This window comes from Budorcas taxicolor, chromosome 14, assembly GCF_023091745.1.
Source record: "Budorcas taxicolor isolate Tak-1 chromosome 14, Takin1.1, whole genome shotgun sequence".
NCBI classification, from domain to species: Eukaryota; Metazoa; Chordata; class Mammalia; order Artiodactyla; family Bovidae; genus Budorcas; species Budorcas taxicolor.
Genome location: NC_068923.1, coordinates 48,073,468 through 48,089,023, shown reverse-complemented (window position 1 = coordinate 48,089,023; position 15,556 = coordinate 48,073,468). Strand labels below are relative to the sequence as shown.

General features: G+C 41.8%; 1 pseudogene; it reads left to right on the top strand.

Annotated features, from left to right (window-relative positions):
- Positions 1-416: 416 nt before the first annotated feature.
- LOC128059182 (tigger transposable element-derived protein 1-like) lies at positions 417-11,927 on the top strand (annotated as a pseudogene).
- The last annotated feature ends 3,629 nt before the right edge of the window (positions 11,928-15,556 follow it).

Genomic DNA, 15,556 nt, shown 5'->3' with positions numbered 1-15,556 from the left:
AGTAAGAAGACCCTAAGCTCACTTTCTCTCATGAACACACCTAAAATCACAAATATATACGTAGCAATTAATGAAACATACCAAAACCTACCAGAAAAGACCTGCTACAACTAAAAATACAATGAAGAAAGCAAAACAACACAGGTAGGAGGGAGGAGATATAGCAGAGTCAAGATCCGCACCCCTGGGTGGGAGACTCACAAACAGGCGAAAAATTGCACTAGGAGAGGTTCTCATCAAGGAATGAGGGGCCAAGCCCCACATTAGGCACCGCAGCCCAGTGGTCCTGCACTAGAAAGATAAGCCCCAAGAACACTACCACAAAGATACTGCTGCTGGCAGGTGCTGTTTTGAATCCTCCTTCTGTCTTGCTAGCTGGAGGACCCCACCCCACCCACCAGTCTGTCTGCACCAGTATGGGGATGCCTCAGGCCAACACAGGACCCCACCAACATGACAGCAGGCCAGTACCAGACCCAGGACCATCTAGTCCTCGGCCCATTAGCAGACCAACACCAACTCCAAGATACCCTGGACTCCTCAGCCAGCCACCCTGGGACCCAACTCTCACGAGCAGGACAGCACAGCTTGGGACACCCCACAGTCAGCTGTATTAGGAACCGGCCCCACTCACTAGCAGATCAACACTAGAAATTCAATCCTATTTAAAACTGCAACAAAAAGAATAAAATATTTAAGAATAAATTTAATCAAGGAGATGAAAGTCCTATTCACTAAAAACCAAGATATTAATGAAAGAAAATGGAGATGATACAAAGAAATGGAAAGATATTCCATGCTCATTGATTGGAAGAATTATAATTGTTAAAATGTTCATACTACCTGAAGCAATCTACAGATTCAGTGCAATCCCCATCAAAATTCCAATGACATTTTTCACAGAAATAGAACAAGTAATTTCAAAACATTTGTATGGAAACACAAAAGACCGTGAATAGCCAGAGCAATCTTGAGAGAGAAGAACAAAGATAAAGGCATCATATGCCCCAATTTCAAACTGTACCACAAAGCTATAATAATCAAAATAGTATTGTACTGGCATTTAAAACACCATAAATAAATGAAACAGAATAGAAAAGCCAGAAATGAATCCACACTTATATGGGCAATTAATCTATGACAAAGGAGGTAAAAATATACAATAGGAAAAGACAGCTTCTTTAACAAGTGGTTTTGGGAAAACTAGACAGCCAATGGAAAACAATGAAGTTGGACTACTACTTTATACCATACACCAAAATTACATCAAAATGGATAAAAGACTTGAATGTAGGACCTGAAACTATAAAACTTCTAAAAGAAAACATAGGTGGTAAACTGCTTGACATCAGTCTTGGCAATGAATTTTTGGATTTGACATCAAGAGCTGCTGCTGCTGCTAAGTCACTTCAGTCATGTCCGACTCTGTGTGACCCCATAGATGGCAGCCCACTGGGCTCCCCCGTCCCTGGGATTCTCCAGGCAAGAACATTGGAGTGGGTTGCCATTTCCTTCTCCAATGCATGAAAGTGAAAAGTGAAAGGGAAGTCACTCAGTCATGTCTGGCTCTTACAGTAAAATAAAAAATAAACAAGTAGGACTAATTATAAAAGTAAACAAGACAAACTAAAAGGCTCCTGCACAGAAAAGGAAACCATCAACAAAATGAAAAGGCAACATACTAGTGGGAGATAATAATTATACATCTTACGTGTAATAAAAGGTTAGTATCCAAAGTATACAAAGAACTCACAACTCAACTGAGTTTGAGTTCTGATTTTAAAAATAAGCAGAGAGGAGGAATCAACTTGCTTGACTTCAGGCTCTACTACAAAGCTACAGTCATCAAGACAGTATGGTACTGGCACAAAGACAGAAATACAGATCAATGGAACAAAATAGAAAGCCCAGAGATAAATCCACACACCTATGGACACCTTATCTTCGGCAAAGGAGGCAAGAATATACAACGGAGTAAAGACAATCTCTTTAACAAGTGGTGCTGGGAAAACTGGTCAACCACTTGTAAAAGAATGAAACTAGATCACTTTCTAACGCCACACACAAAAATAAACTCAAAATAGATTAAAGATCTAAATGTAAGACCAGAAACTATAAAACTCCCAGAGGAGAACATAGGCAAAACACTCTCAGACATAAATCACAGCAGGATCCTCTATGATCCACCTCCCAGAATACTGGAAATAAAAGCAAAAATAAACAAATGGGATCTAATTAAAATTAAAAGCTTCTGCACAACAAAGGAAACTATAAGTAAGGTGAAAAGACAGCCTTCTGAATGGGAGAAAACAATAGCAAATGAAGCAACTGACAAACAACTAATCTCAAAAATATACAAGCAACTTATGCAGCTCAACTCCAGAAAAATAAACGACCCAATCAAAAAATGGGCCAAAGAACTAAATAGGCATTTCTCCAAAGAAGACATACGGATGGCTAACAAACACATGAAAAGATGCTCAACATCACTCATTATCAGAGAAATGCAAATCAAGACCACAATGAGGTACCATTTCACACCAGTCAGAATGGCTGCGATCCAAAAGTCTACAAGCAATAAGTGCTGGAGAGGATGTGGAGGCAAGGGAAACCTCTTACACTGTTGGTGGGAATGCAAACTAGTACAGCCACTATGAAAAACAGTGTGGAGATTCCTTAAAAAATTGCAAGTAGAGCTGCCTTATGACCCAGCAATCCCACTGCTGGGCATACACACTGAGGAAACCAGAATTGAAAGAGACACATGTACCCCAATGTTCATTGCAGCACTGTTTATAATAGCCAGGACATGGAAACAACCTAGATGCCCATCAGCAGATGAATGGATAAGAAAGCTGTGGTACATATACACAATGGAGTATTACTCAGACATTAAAAAGAATACATTTGAGTCAGTTCTAATGAGATGGATGAAACTGGATCCGATTATACAGAGTGAAGTAAGCCAGAAAGAAAAACACCAATACAGTATACTGACACATATATACGGAATTTAGAAAGATGGTAATGATGACCCTGTATGAGAGACAGCAAAAGAGACACAGATGTATAGAACGGACTTTTGGACTCTGAGGGAGGGGGAGAGGGTGGGATGATTTGGGAGAATGGCATTGAAACATGTATACTATCATGTAAGAAACGAAGTGCCAGTCTGTTCGATACAGGATACAGGATGCTTGGGGCTGATGCATGGGGATGATCCAGAGAGATGATATGGGGTGGGAGGTGGGAAGGGGATTCAGGATTGGGAGCTTGTATACACCCATGGTGGATTCATGTCAATGTATGGCAAAACCAATACAGTATTGTAAAGTAAAATAAAGTTAAAAAAAAAAAAAGCAGAGAATCTGAATAGACATTTTTCCAAAGAAGACACAGTTGGTCAATAAGTACATAAAAAGGTTCTCGACATCACTAATCACCAGGGATATCCCAATGAAAACTACCATGACATATCATCTTACCCCTTATCGCCTTACACATTCTGACACCATAGTCAGAATGGCTATTACCAAAAAGAAAATAATAACAAATGTTGGAGAGGGTGTAGAGAAAAAAGAACGGGATGTAAAGTGGTGCAGCTACTATGGAAAATAGTACAGAGGTTCCTCAAAAATAGAACTACCACATGATCCAGCATTCAACTTCTGGGTATTTATTTGAAAAATAAAAAATCACTAATTCAAAATGATGTTCATTAAGCATTATTTTCAATAGCCAAAACAATAGCTAAATGTCCATTAATGGGTAAATGGATAAAGAAAATATGGTATATATGAATACACACAATGGAATATTAAAAAATAATAAAATCTTGCCATTTGCAACAATATGAATGTACCTTGAAGGCACTGTGCTACGTAAAATAAGTCAGAAAGAAAAAGACAAATACACTATGATCTCACCTATATGTTGAATCCCTCCCACCAAACAAAAGAAAAACAAACCCTAAAAATACAGCCAAACTCATAGATACACAGAATAAACTGTTGGCTGCCAGAGGAGGGGTTGGGAGTGAGTGAGATAGGTGAAGGAATCAAAAGGTACAAATTTCCAGTTATAAACTAAGTAAGTCATGTGGATACTATGTACAAGGTGGTGACTATATTTACTTATATTGTACTTTGACAGTTGCTAAGTGAGTGGTTCTTAAGAGTTCTCAAAGAAAAATAAATTTGTAACTATATGCAGTGTTGGATGTTACTAGACTTACTGCTGTGATCATTTTGCAATACATACAAATATCAAATTATTATGTTTTACACCTGAAACTAATATACGGACTTACCTCATTTTACTGTACTTTATTATACCTCACAGATAATTGCATTTTTTACAAATGAAGTTTTGTGGCTACCCTGCATTCTGATAGCTCAGTTGGTAAAGAATCTGCCTGCAATGCAGGAGACCCCAGTTCGATTTCTGGGTTGGAAAGATCCCCTGGAGAAGGGAAAGGATACCCACTCCAGTATTCTGGCCTAGAGATTTCTGTGGACTATATAGTCGATGGGGTTGTAAAGAGTCAAACACAACTGATCGACTTTCACTTTGCATCAAACAAGTCTATCAGCACTATTTTCCCAATAGCATTTGCTCACTTCATGTTTCTGTACAACATTTTGGCAATTCTCACAGTATTTCAAGTTTTGTTTGGCTATTACTATATTTGTTATGGTGATCCGTGATCAGTGATCTCTGATGTTCCTATTGTACTTGTTTTGGGGTGCCACAAATCATGATCATATAAGACAGAGAACCTAATAAATATTGTGTGTTCTGACTGTTCGACCAACTGGCTGTTCCCATGTCTCTCCCCCTCTTCTCAAGCCTCCCTATTCCCTGAGACACAACAATATTGAAATTCAGTTCAGTTCAGTTCAGTCGCTCAGTCGTGTCCAAGTCTTTGCAGCCCCATGAATTGCAGCACACCAGGCCTCCCTGTCCATCACCGACTCCCGGAGTTCACTCACACTCACGTCCATTGAGTTGGTGATGCCATCCAGCCATCTCATCCTGTCATCCCCTTCTCCTCCTGCCCCCAGTCCCTCCCAGCATCAGAGTCTTTTCCAATGAGTCAACTCTTCACATGAGGTGGCCAAAGTACTGGAGTTTCAGCTTTAGCATCATTCCTTCCAAAATTAGGCCAATTCACAACAGTGTAATAGCCTCTAAGTGTTTCAAGTGAAAGGAAAAATCGCATATCTCTCACTTTAAATCAAAAGCTAGAAATGATTAATTTTAGTGAGGAAGGCATATCGAAAGCCAAGAAAGGCTGAAAGTGAGGCCTCTTGTGCCAGACAGCCAAGTTGTGAATGAAAAGGAAAAATTCTTGAAGGAAATTAAAAGTGCTACTCCAATAAACACAGGAACGATAAGGAAGTGAAACAGCCCTATTGTTGATATGGAGAAAGTTTTAGTGGTCTGGATAGAAGATCAAACCAGCCACAACATTCCCTCAAACCTAGGCCTAATCCGGAGCAAGGCCCTAACTCTCTCCAATTCTGTGAAAGCTGAGAGAGGTGAGGAAGCTGCAAAAGAAAAGTTTAAAGATAACAGAGGTTGGTTCATGAGGTTTAAGGAAAGAAGCCATTGTCCATAACATAAAAGTACAAAGTAAAACAGCAAGTGCTGACACAGAAGCTGCAGCAAGTCAACCAGATGATCTAGCTAGGATAATTCATGAAGGTGGCCACAACAACAGATTTTTGATGTACATAGAATAGCCTTATTATGGAAGAAAATGCAATCTAGACTTTCATAGCTACAGAGGAGAATTCAAAGCTTCCAAGGACAGGCTGACTCTCTTGTAGGGGCTAATGCAGTCAGTGATTTGAAACCGAAGCCAGTGCTCACTTGCCTGTGTGCATGCTCAGTCACTAAGTTCTGTCCCAACTCTGTGCAACCCCATGGACTGAAGCCTGCCAGGCTCCTCTGTCCATGGACTTCCCAGGCAAGACTACTGGAGTGGGTTACCATTTCCTTCGCCAGGGGTTCTTCCTGATGCAGGGATCCAACCCATGGCTCCTGCACTGCAGGCGATTCTTTACCACCTGGCAATGCTCATTTACCGCTCCAAAAATACTATGGCCCTTAAGAATTATGCTCAAGCTACTCTGCCTGTGCTCTATAAATGCAACAACAAAGCCTGGATGACAGCATATCTGTTTACAACATAGTTACTGAGTATTTTAAGTCCACTGTTAAGACTTACTGCTCAGAAGAAAAGATTCCTTTCAAAATATTACTGCTCACTGACAATGCACCTGGTCACTCAAGAGCTCTAATAGAAATGTACAAGATTCGTGTTGTTTTCATGCCTGCTAACACAACATCCATTTTAGAGCCCAAGGATTAAGGAGTAATTTTGACTTCCAAGTCTTACTAGAAATATATTTTGTAAGGTTATAGCTTCCCAGGTGGTGCTAGTGGTAAAGAACCTGCCTGCCAACACGAGACATAAGAGACCCAGGTTCAATCCCTGCATCGGGGAGACTCCCTGGAGAAGGGCATGGCAACCCACTCCAGTATTCTTGCCTGGAGAATCCCATGGACAGAGAAGCCAAGTGGGCTACAGTCCATGGGGTCTCAAAGAATTAGACACCACTGAGGAACTAACACTTTCATGCATTGGAGAAGGAAATGGCAACGCACTCCAGTGTTCTTGCCTGGAGAATCCCAGGGATGGGGGAGCCTGGTGGGCTGCCGTCTGTGGGGTCGCACAGAGTCGGACACGACTGAAGTGACTTAGCAGCAGAGGAACTAACACGCATACACAGCTTCTATAGACAGTAATTCCCATAATAGGTCTCTGCAAAATAAACTGAAAACCTCCTGGAAAGAATTTGTATTCTAGATGCCATAAAGAACATTTGTGATTCATGTGTGTGTGCGAGTCATTCAGTTGTGTCTAACTCTTTATGACCCTATGGGCTGTAGTCCGCCAGGCTCCTCTCTCCATGGGATCTCTCAGGCAAGAATACTAGAGTGGTTTGCCATTTCTCCTCCAGGGGAGCTTCCAGACCTGGGGATCGAACTCAGGTCTCCTGCATTGCAGGCGGATTCTTCCCCATCTGAACCAGCAGGAAGAGGTCAAAATACCACTAGGAGTTTGGAAGAAGCCGATTCCTACTCTCATGGATAACTTTGAGGGGTTTAGGCCTTCAGTGGATGAATTAACCGCAGAAGTCACAGAAATCACAAGAGAACTAGGAGTGAAGCCTGAAGCTGTGACTGAATTGCTGCATTATCTCGATCATACTTTAACAAATGAGAGCTGGCTTCTCATGGCTAAGCAAAGCAAGTCGTTTCTTAAGGTGAAATCTACTCCTGCTGAAGATGCTGTGAAGACTGTTGAAATGACAACAAGGGATGTAAAATGTGACAGAAACTTAGTTGATAAGACAGCTGCAGGGCTTGAGGGAATCAACTCCAGTTTTGAAAGAAGTTCTCATGTGGGTAAAATGCTATGAAACATCACTGTGTGCTACAGAGAAATCTTTCCTCATAGGATGAGTCCATTGATGTGGCAAACTTCGTTATTTTAAGATACTGCCACAGCCACCTCAACCTTCAGCAACCACTGCCTCGATCAGTCAACACCACCAATATAGAGGCAAGACCCTTCTCTAGCATAAAGGATTACAACTTGCTGAAGAGTCAGATGATGGTTAACATTTTTTAGCAGTAAAGTTATTTTTGAATTAGGATATGCACATGCTGTTTTTCCTAACAGCTTATGATTACTATTTACCCTTGTCGTTAAGCACTTCCTAAAAACCATTGTTTAGGGCAGCATGATGGCTCATTTTATGAGCACGTACTCTTTGTCCAATGCTGTGTTGAGCACTATAGCAGCTGTAAGAATACTGGAGACTGCTATTTTTTTAAGAGCTAGACAAGGGGATTCTTTCATTTGATCATTACAATTTTATGAGTAGTTGTTAATTCTAGTATTCAAAAATTTAAAAAAATTCTTAGTTATAGAAATGTAAAGTATTTGCCAAAGGTCACAGAGCTGGTAAAGAGTAGAACAAGAATATGAACTTAGAAAATCTGACTCCAAAGCCTGACTACCTAACTACTATATTATGCCACCTCCCACTTACCACAAATGGACAGGAATGGTTGATCATATGCTCTATGCCAGATACTAGCACTGATTAATTACCTGCATTAATTTATCTAATTGCCACTATTGCTTCATGATTGTCATCTTTTCACAGAGGAGAAAGCGGAAACCTAGAGCAAGTAGGTAATGTGCTTAAGATCGCACAGGTAGAAAGTGGTGGTCTTGGGTCAGAGGCCAGGTCTCTGACTCTAGCCCTATACTTGACTGCTCTTCTCTACTAGAGCTTAAAACACAATCTTACTGCCACATTCATTGTCATGAAAGCTTCTCTTTTTTTTTCTAAGAGTTTTATAGTTTGAGCTTTAATGTTCTGATCTACTTGGAGTTAATTTTTGCATGTCATGTGAGGTAAGTGTCTAACTTCACTATTTTGCATGTGGATATTCAGTTTCTACAGCCCCATTTCTTAAAAAGATTGACCTTTCTCCAATGGTCTTGGCACCCTTATTGAAAATCATTTGACAGTATATATGAGAGTTTATTTCTGGGCTCTCTATTCTATTCCATTGGTCTATACTTGTGTCTTTATGCCAGTACCATGCTGTTTTGATTAGTTTATCTTTGTATCAAGTTTTGAAATCTGGAAATATAAGACCAACTTTTTTTCAGGATTTTGGGGGGCTATTAAGGGCCCTTTGGGGCTTCCCTGGTGGCTCAGACAGTAAAGCATCTGCCTACAATGCAGGAGACCTGGGTTCAATCCCTGGGTCAGGAAGATAGATCCCCTGGAAAAGGAAATGGGAACCCACTCCAGTACTCTTGCCTGGAAAATCCCGTGGACGGAGGAGCCTGGTAAGCTACAGTCCATGGGGTCGCAAAGAGTCAGACACGACTGAGCGACTTCACTTCACTATATTTTACTTAGGGGCCCCTAGAGATTCCATATGAATTTTAGAATAGATTTTACTATTTATGCAAAAATAATTCATTGGGATTTTAAAACAGTCCACAATAAAGACATGTAAATCAATAACTATAGTAAAATGCTGTGAGTGTTGAGAACCACTAATCTTTTCCACTAAACTGTATGCATTTCAAGGGTGATTATTTCATATGTATCCCCTCAGAATATATTACTGAATCATGTGCTGGGCAGAACTCAATTAATGCCTCTGAATGACTCAGGATTACTGAGCATCAAATATTTATTTCCTTGTCTGATAAGAGCCAAGATGTTTTAATAACTAAACAGAGCAAACTGAAAAGTAGCCAGATTTCTTCTTCTCCATAAAATAAAACAAAGTCTGGGACAGACATATTGTAATTTTCATGATTATATAAAAGCTTTGAGGAATGCAAAATAAAGTGTGTGGAATTTTTTTCTATAGTTTAAAATAAGTAGAACCTCTCTCCTCCCCGCCCCCAGCTGGCTATAGTTTAATGAAATCTAAAGGTGATATATAGATAGAGATCTTTATCTATTCTCTCTATGTATCTCTTGACCATCAAGGGCAAGTGGTTTATTATTTCAGGGGCTATATTACCGGCTGCATGCTTATTATAAATGCTCAGGTTTGGACATGGTTTATTCCATTTATAGCATTAGTACTGTTTTTTAAGTTTAAATAAACAGATTGAAGAATTGAAGATCGCATAGTAATGTTATATAATGTAAAAGGTATGAAACATACACTTCTTCCTTCCTTCTGTGGAGTCTAATGAAAGTGCCAGTTGTTTATTTTAGCACCAGAAACTCTTGGCCTGCAGAGCACAGGAAAGACAGAAGAGACGGTTGCTTTGATGCTTCTAGAATTAACCCAAGAGGCCTTGTAAACCAAGATAGCAAAACTGCCCTTACACTGCCAGCCCAGGCACTCACTGTCTCCTCCGTGCTTCCTTCTCTTCGCCAACAAAATTCCTAGAGCTCATGAAGAAACAGGCCAACAGCGGTGATGTGTGGGGAGAGAACTCACTTTTATCTAGACCTCTTTGAAATCTGATGAAATATATGAACCCTGATTCCCCCACCCAAACCCAAATGTAAACATACTTGCAAAGTTTTACATGTGATTTCAGGGGGCTCACAGACTAGAACTTCTGGTCTACTGAATGCCAACTTTGTCCTACATACTGTGTTAGGTGAATTAATACAATGCCATATACATTAATCTGGCTAGTGATGATGTTTGAGTCCAAGGATTAAAGGGAAGTGTTAGAGAATAACAGCTTTGCTGGTTTATTTTAATTGACTTGCCAGGAAAACAGCCCCAGAAATTGAAGAGTGAACACAGAAAAGAGACTTACTAAGTCACTGTCTGGTAAAGAATGTGGACTTTCCCAATAAGAGGTGTGGCTTTTGCCCTCAGTTCCTGGTAGGGAATTGATGTCATCCGTGATAGGAGGGTCTTTGTTCAGGGAGAAAGCTGGCCACACCAGATGAAAGGTAGCCAGCTCACACCTCAGATTACTGTATATTTGTGACACACCCTAACATCTGGTGTGACCAGCTTTCTGAAAGAGACCAAACATGTGCTTTTGAGTGAAGGCTTTAGATCATGCAGTTGACCAGGAGGTTGAGATCAACCATGTGGGCAATCACTCAATCCTACTTATGTAATGAAGCCCCCATAAAAACCCTGAACACTGAAGTTCAGGTGAACCTCCCTGGGTGGCAGTATTCCATGTACACTGTCACATGTTGATGCCCAGCAGTAACACATTCTTGAGGATGATGGAAGCTTTGTGTTTGGACCTTCCTAGACTCTGCCCTACACATCTCTTCCTTTGACTAATTCTAGTCTGTAGCCTTTGCCTGTAATAAGCCACAGCTGCAAGTATAATAGCTTTCAGTGACTTCCATGAGTCTTCGGCAGACTTGGCAGTCTGAAGGACTATGCCTTAACCTCACAATTTGGCTCTCTGTGTAGCCACTTTCAAGCAGAGTTCAGCAGCACCCAAGTCCTTGGCCATCAGCTCCCCCGGGTTAGCTATAAGTTGTTAGAGGATTTCTAGACCCTCTATTCTTGGGCAAATAAATGACAACTTACTAGAAATTCAAGAGAGGGATATTTAGGAATGAACAGAAGAAGTGCCAGGTCTTACATGGAAGAATAGGTATTTTATGTCACCTAAATAAAATCAAGATTATTACAAAGAAATATCACTATCTAGAGTCTTAGGATTAGTACTCTGGAAAGATAACAAGGAAAAAAATTACACCAGTTTCTCTAAGATGATGGAGACTAAAAATTAGAAAGGACTGGGACTTCCATGGTGGTCCAGTGACTAAGATTCCGTGCTGCCAGTGAAGGCCGTGGGGCCAGGGTTTGATACTAGGTCAGGGAACTAGATCCCACATACTGCTACTAAGAGTTCTCATGCTTCACCTAAAAGATTCCATGCCACAATGAAGGTCATGTGCTGCAACAAAGACCCAGTGCAGCCAAATAAACATCTTTTTTAAAAAGAGCTAGCTACCCTAACCCCACGGGCTAGATCCTCCCATCTTGGGTCTGCCATCAGAAAGCAGGCACAGCATGACTGGGATGATGGGAGTAGGGGGCTTGCACAAGATCCTATAGGGCGTAAATGGCTGGCCTGTGGTTTAAACTCAGGCCCATTCGGTGTAAAAGCACACAGCGAGTCCAAAGTGCACCATGCCACAGGGCAGGGGCAACCTCAGGCAGGGCTCAGCATCGGCAAGGGCAAGGGGTTGGGGGCTGAGAGGGGAAATGAGTACATCAGCGGAGGAGACCCAGAGGCCGCAGCCAAGGCAGACCCCAGCACTGGGGTTTCAAGCACACCACCATTCCTCGACAGGATGCGCGGGCATGGCTGAGCGTGGGATGGGGTAGGGTTGCCTCTGGGAGAGATGGAATGCTGGGCCAGATGAAGAGAGGGAAAGCCTAGGCTTTTATGGATGTGGGAAATATTTCCTGTGTTTTCCTTTGATCCTACCACCCCACCAAGGTGAGGGGAGCAGCAGGGGGGCTCTCTCTGTGCTCTCACTGGTACCTGAAAGGAACTTCTATGTTCTGAACCAGTATTAGTGAACACATGATTCATAAATCCTGTCTCTAATATGCACCTAGACTAGTGGCTTTAATACAGAGGCCCTGTCTCTAATTCTGTAAAAGAATAGAGAAATAAACTTGTCTTGTGTGTGCTGTGTGCACAGTCACTCAGTCATGTCTGACTCTTTGCGACCCCATGGACTGTAGCCCACCGGACTCCTCTGTCCATGGGGATTCTCCAGGCAAAAATACTGGAGTAGGCTGCCATGCCCTCCTCCAGGGGAAGCTACCCAACCCAGGGATTGAACCCAGGTCTCCCATGTTGCAGGCAGATTCTTAACCATCTGAGCCACCAGGGAATTATTCATCTCCTCATCAGCAGCTTCTGCTTCTTCCATAAAGAACCAGGGAGCTGACTGAAGCACCCAGCAAGATTCTGGAAGTGACCAAGGGAAACAGCAGCATCACACCTCCAAGCTCTAGGAGAAACTGCATGACTTTTTTTGATTCAGCCACTCTATTCTGAAATAATTCAGGGAAAAGCTCCAATCACATGGAACAGGAATGTAATACAAGCTGAACTCTGATCTGAAATTCTACCAAGGTGCAATGAGGATCAAATAGTAAGGTGGAGGGCTTTCCTAGTGGCTCAATGGTAAGGAATCTGCCTGCCAGAGCAGGAGACACAGGCTCAATCCGTGAGGATCCCACGTGCCACACGGTAACTGAGCCCGTGCGCCACAACTACTGCGCCTGTGCTCTAGAGCCCCGGAGCCACGACTACTGAGGCCCACAGGCTAGAGCCAATACTCCACAGCAAGAGAAGCCACTGCAACTAGGGAGGAGTCCCTGTTCATCACAACTAGAGGAAAACTCACCAGCAACAAAGACCCAGCACAGCCCAAAATAAATAAATAATAATAATAAAAAGTAAGGTGGAAAGGAAGAGAGTAAACCAACCCAACCTCAACAGGAAGAATGAATGTGCCAGGAAAGAGAAGGAGGCAGTATAGAAAGGGATTTGGGTTTGGAGAGACCATTGTCTCCTTTCATTCCCTGTGGGTTCTTTTGGGCCTCAGTTTTCCTGTCTGTAAATGGGAATAAAAGTATCTACCTCAGAGGACACCATTCTGGATGAAGAGATTTAACAACCAAATGATAATGAGTAACTTTGTGTGGATCCTGGGATGAACAAAACAGTTTTAAAAGATACTTCCAAGACAATTCAAAAAAACAAAAAGAAGATGGACTAGGTATTAGATGATAGCAAAGAATTATGATGTTTATCTTTTGAAGAACAGTTTGTTTTTTTAGAGATACACAGATGTAGAGGTAACAAGATATGAGTTCTGGAATTTGCTTTTAACATCCTTAACAACAAGGAAGGGAGAGAAGGAGGGAGTTTGAATTTTCAAAGGCTTCTTTGCAGCTCCACCCAGCTGTAAACAGCCAATTCATCCAAAGTGGCCTCCTCTAAAACACATGGCACATTGAACACCCAAACCTTCCTAAAACAGTCTTGAATATGAGCCACACAAGATGCTTGGCGGGGGCTACCTATAGGTATTACATATTCTCAAATCAATCACTTGACGTTTTTATGGCATCACAAAATCTACACCTTTGCTCCAGCCTAAATCAACAACAAAAGCATCAGCCACGACTGCGTATATTACAGGATCCTTGTAAATCAGCAGTTGCCTTTAGGCTCAAGGGACCTCCAAATCTGACCAGCTGTTCAAAACAGTAAAATCTCATTAGCTCAACGTCCAACCACTCAACGGTGAAGCTGACTTCAAAGTCACACTCTGCCACCAAAGAGAGAAAAACCAGGAAACTCCTGTATTTATAAGCTAATTAACAAGCTGAGAATCCGATTTCTTCTCAATAGGAAAGAAGGAAGCACATGCTACTTAAGGGTTGTTTTTTATCCTTTTAATTATTTCTCCCCTTCCCTTTTATGAGAACAATTTTGTGTGTGTGTGTGTGTGTGGAAAAGAAATGGTAGGACTACTGCTTGATGTTGACTGTTTCGATCCAGTGAAAAATTCCAATTAGTGATCATATTTGACTTGGGCATTGGGCTGGGAGAAGATGGCATTAACTTTCATCTCTGCTGAATAATGTTATGTAAGGAGGCTTATTGTTTATTGGTATTTAAGTAAAATCCATTCAATAATAGTCATCTTTCTCAAATATATCAGCACTAAAATCACTGGTTGGCAAGTACATGGGACACTAAATCTATCCCAATATCTATCAGATGGTGAAAAAAGAGGGAAAAATCTCTGTGCGCATGTGTGTTTATTAATTTTATTTTTCTTATATTGGGTGGGGAATTGGGGATGCTGAGAGAAGCGATTTACAAAGCCCAGTTACTCTCTGATCTGATCCTTGACTGCTCTAGGCAAGACCTGCCACTCTTGTTGTCAGTGAGCACCAGATGTTTTTAGTACTTTGTTGCTGTTTTACAGATACGCAGAGTCTGAGGATTATGCATATTCTTATTTGCTTGATGCTGGGTTTATGGGGGGCATGAAGGTGAGCGAGGACACTGGGAGAAGGCAGGAGGGGGGAGGTGGTGAGCTTGGCCATGTCCTGCCTGCCGCTTTTGGCCAATGATAAGCTCTTGCATGGAGCACGTGTGTCAGAACAGCAACGCCCACTGAAGGGAATCAAACGCCTGGGACTGAGATGCGGTACCAGGGTTCCAGCTGGCACATTGAGGGATAGAAGCCAACACCTGGCTGGACCAATAAATCCTTCCTCAGAAGTAATGCTGCCACGTGCATAGCCTGTGCTTATGTCTTATTTCTTTCACACTTTGTGCCACCATAATCCATTCCACCTCTTCCAGAAGCTACACTGGAAGATAACAGCTATAAAGTCGAAAAGCATAAAAGAAGTATCAGTCATCACATCACTGTCATTTTTTTTTCAAAGAACCATGTCAATCTCTAATTACTTTCATGGTGGCTTTTGGAGAAGGTAATGGTAACCCATTCCAGTATTCTTGCCTGGGAAATCCCACGGATAGAGAAGCCTGGCTGGCTACAGTCCGTGGAGTTAGCAAAGAGTCAGACACGACTGAGCAACTAACACTTTCACTTTGAAAGGGAAGTTGAGTGCCAGTAACATTTTTTCTATTCAAATCAAACACTGTTTCACTACTGTATGATCTCACTACTTAAAGTTTCAGGAGAGCCCTAGTTTCCCTGGTGGCTCAGCTGTTAAAGAACCCACCTGACAATGAAGGAGACACAAGATAAGTGGGTTTGATCCCTGGGTCAAGAAAATACCCTGGAGAAGAAAATGGCAACCCACTCCAGTATTCTGGCCTGGAGAATCCCATGGACAGAGGAACCTGGTGGGCTACAGTCTATGGGGTTGCAAAGAGTCGGACACAACTGAGCACGCACACATAATTTTAATAACTCTTACAAGAACACCTCGC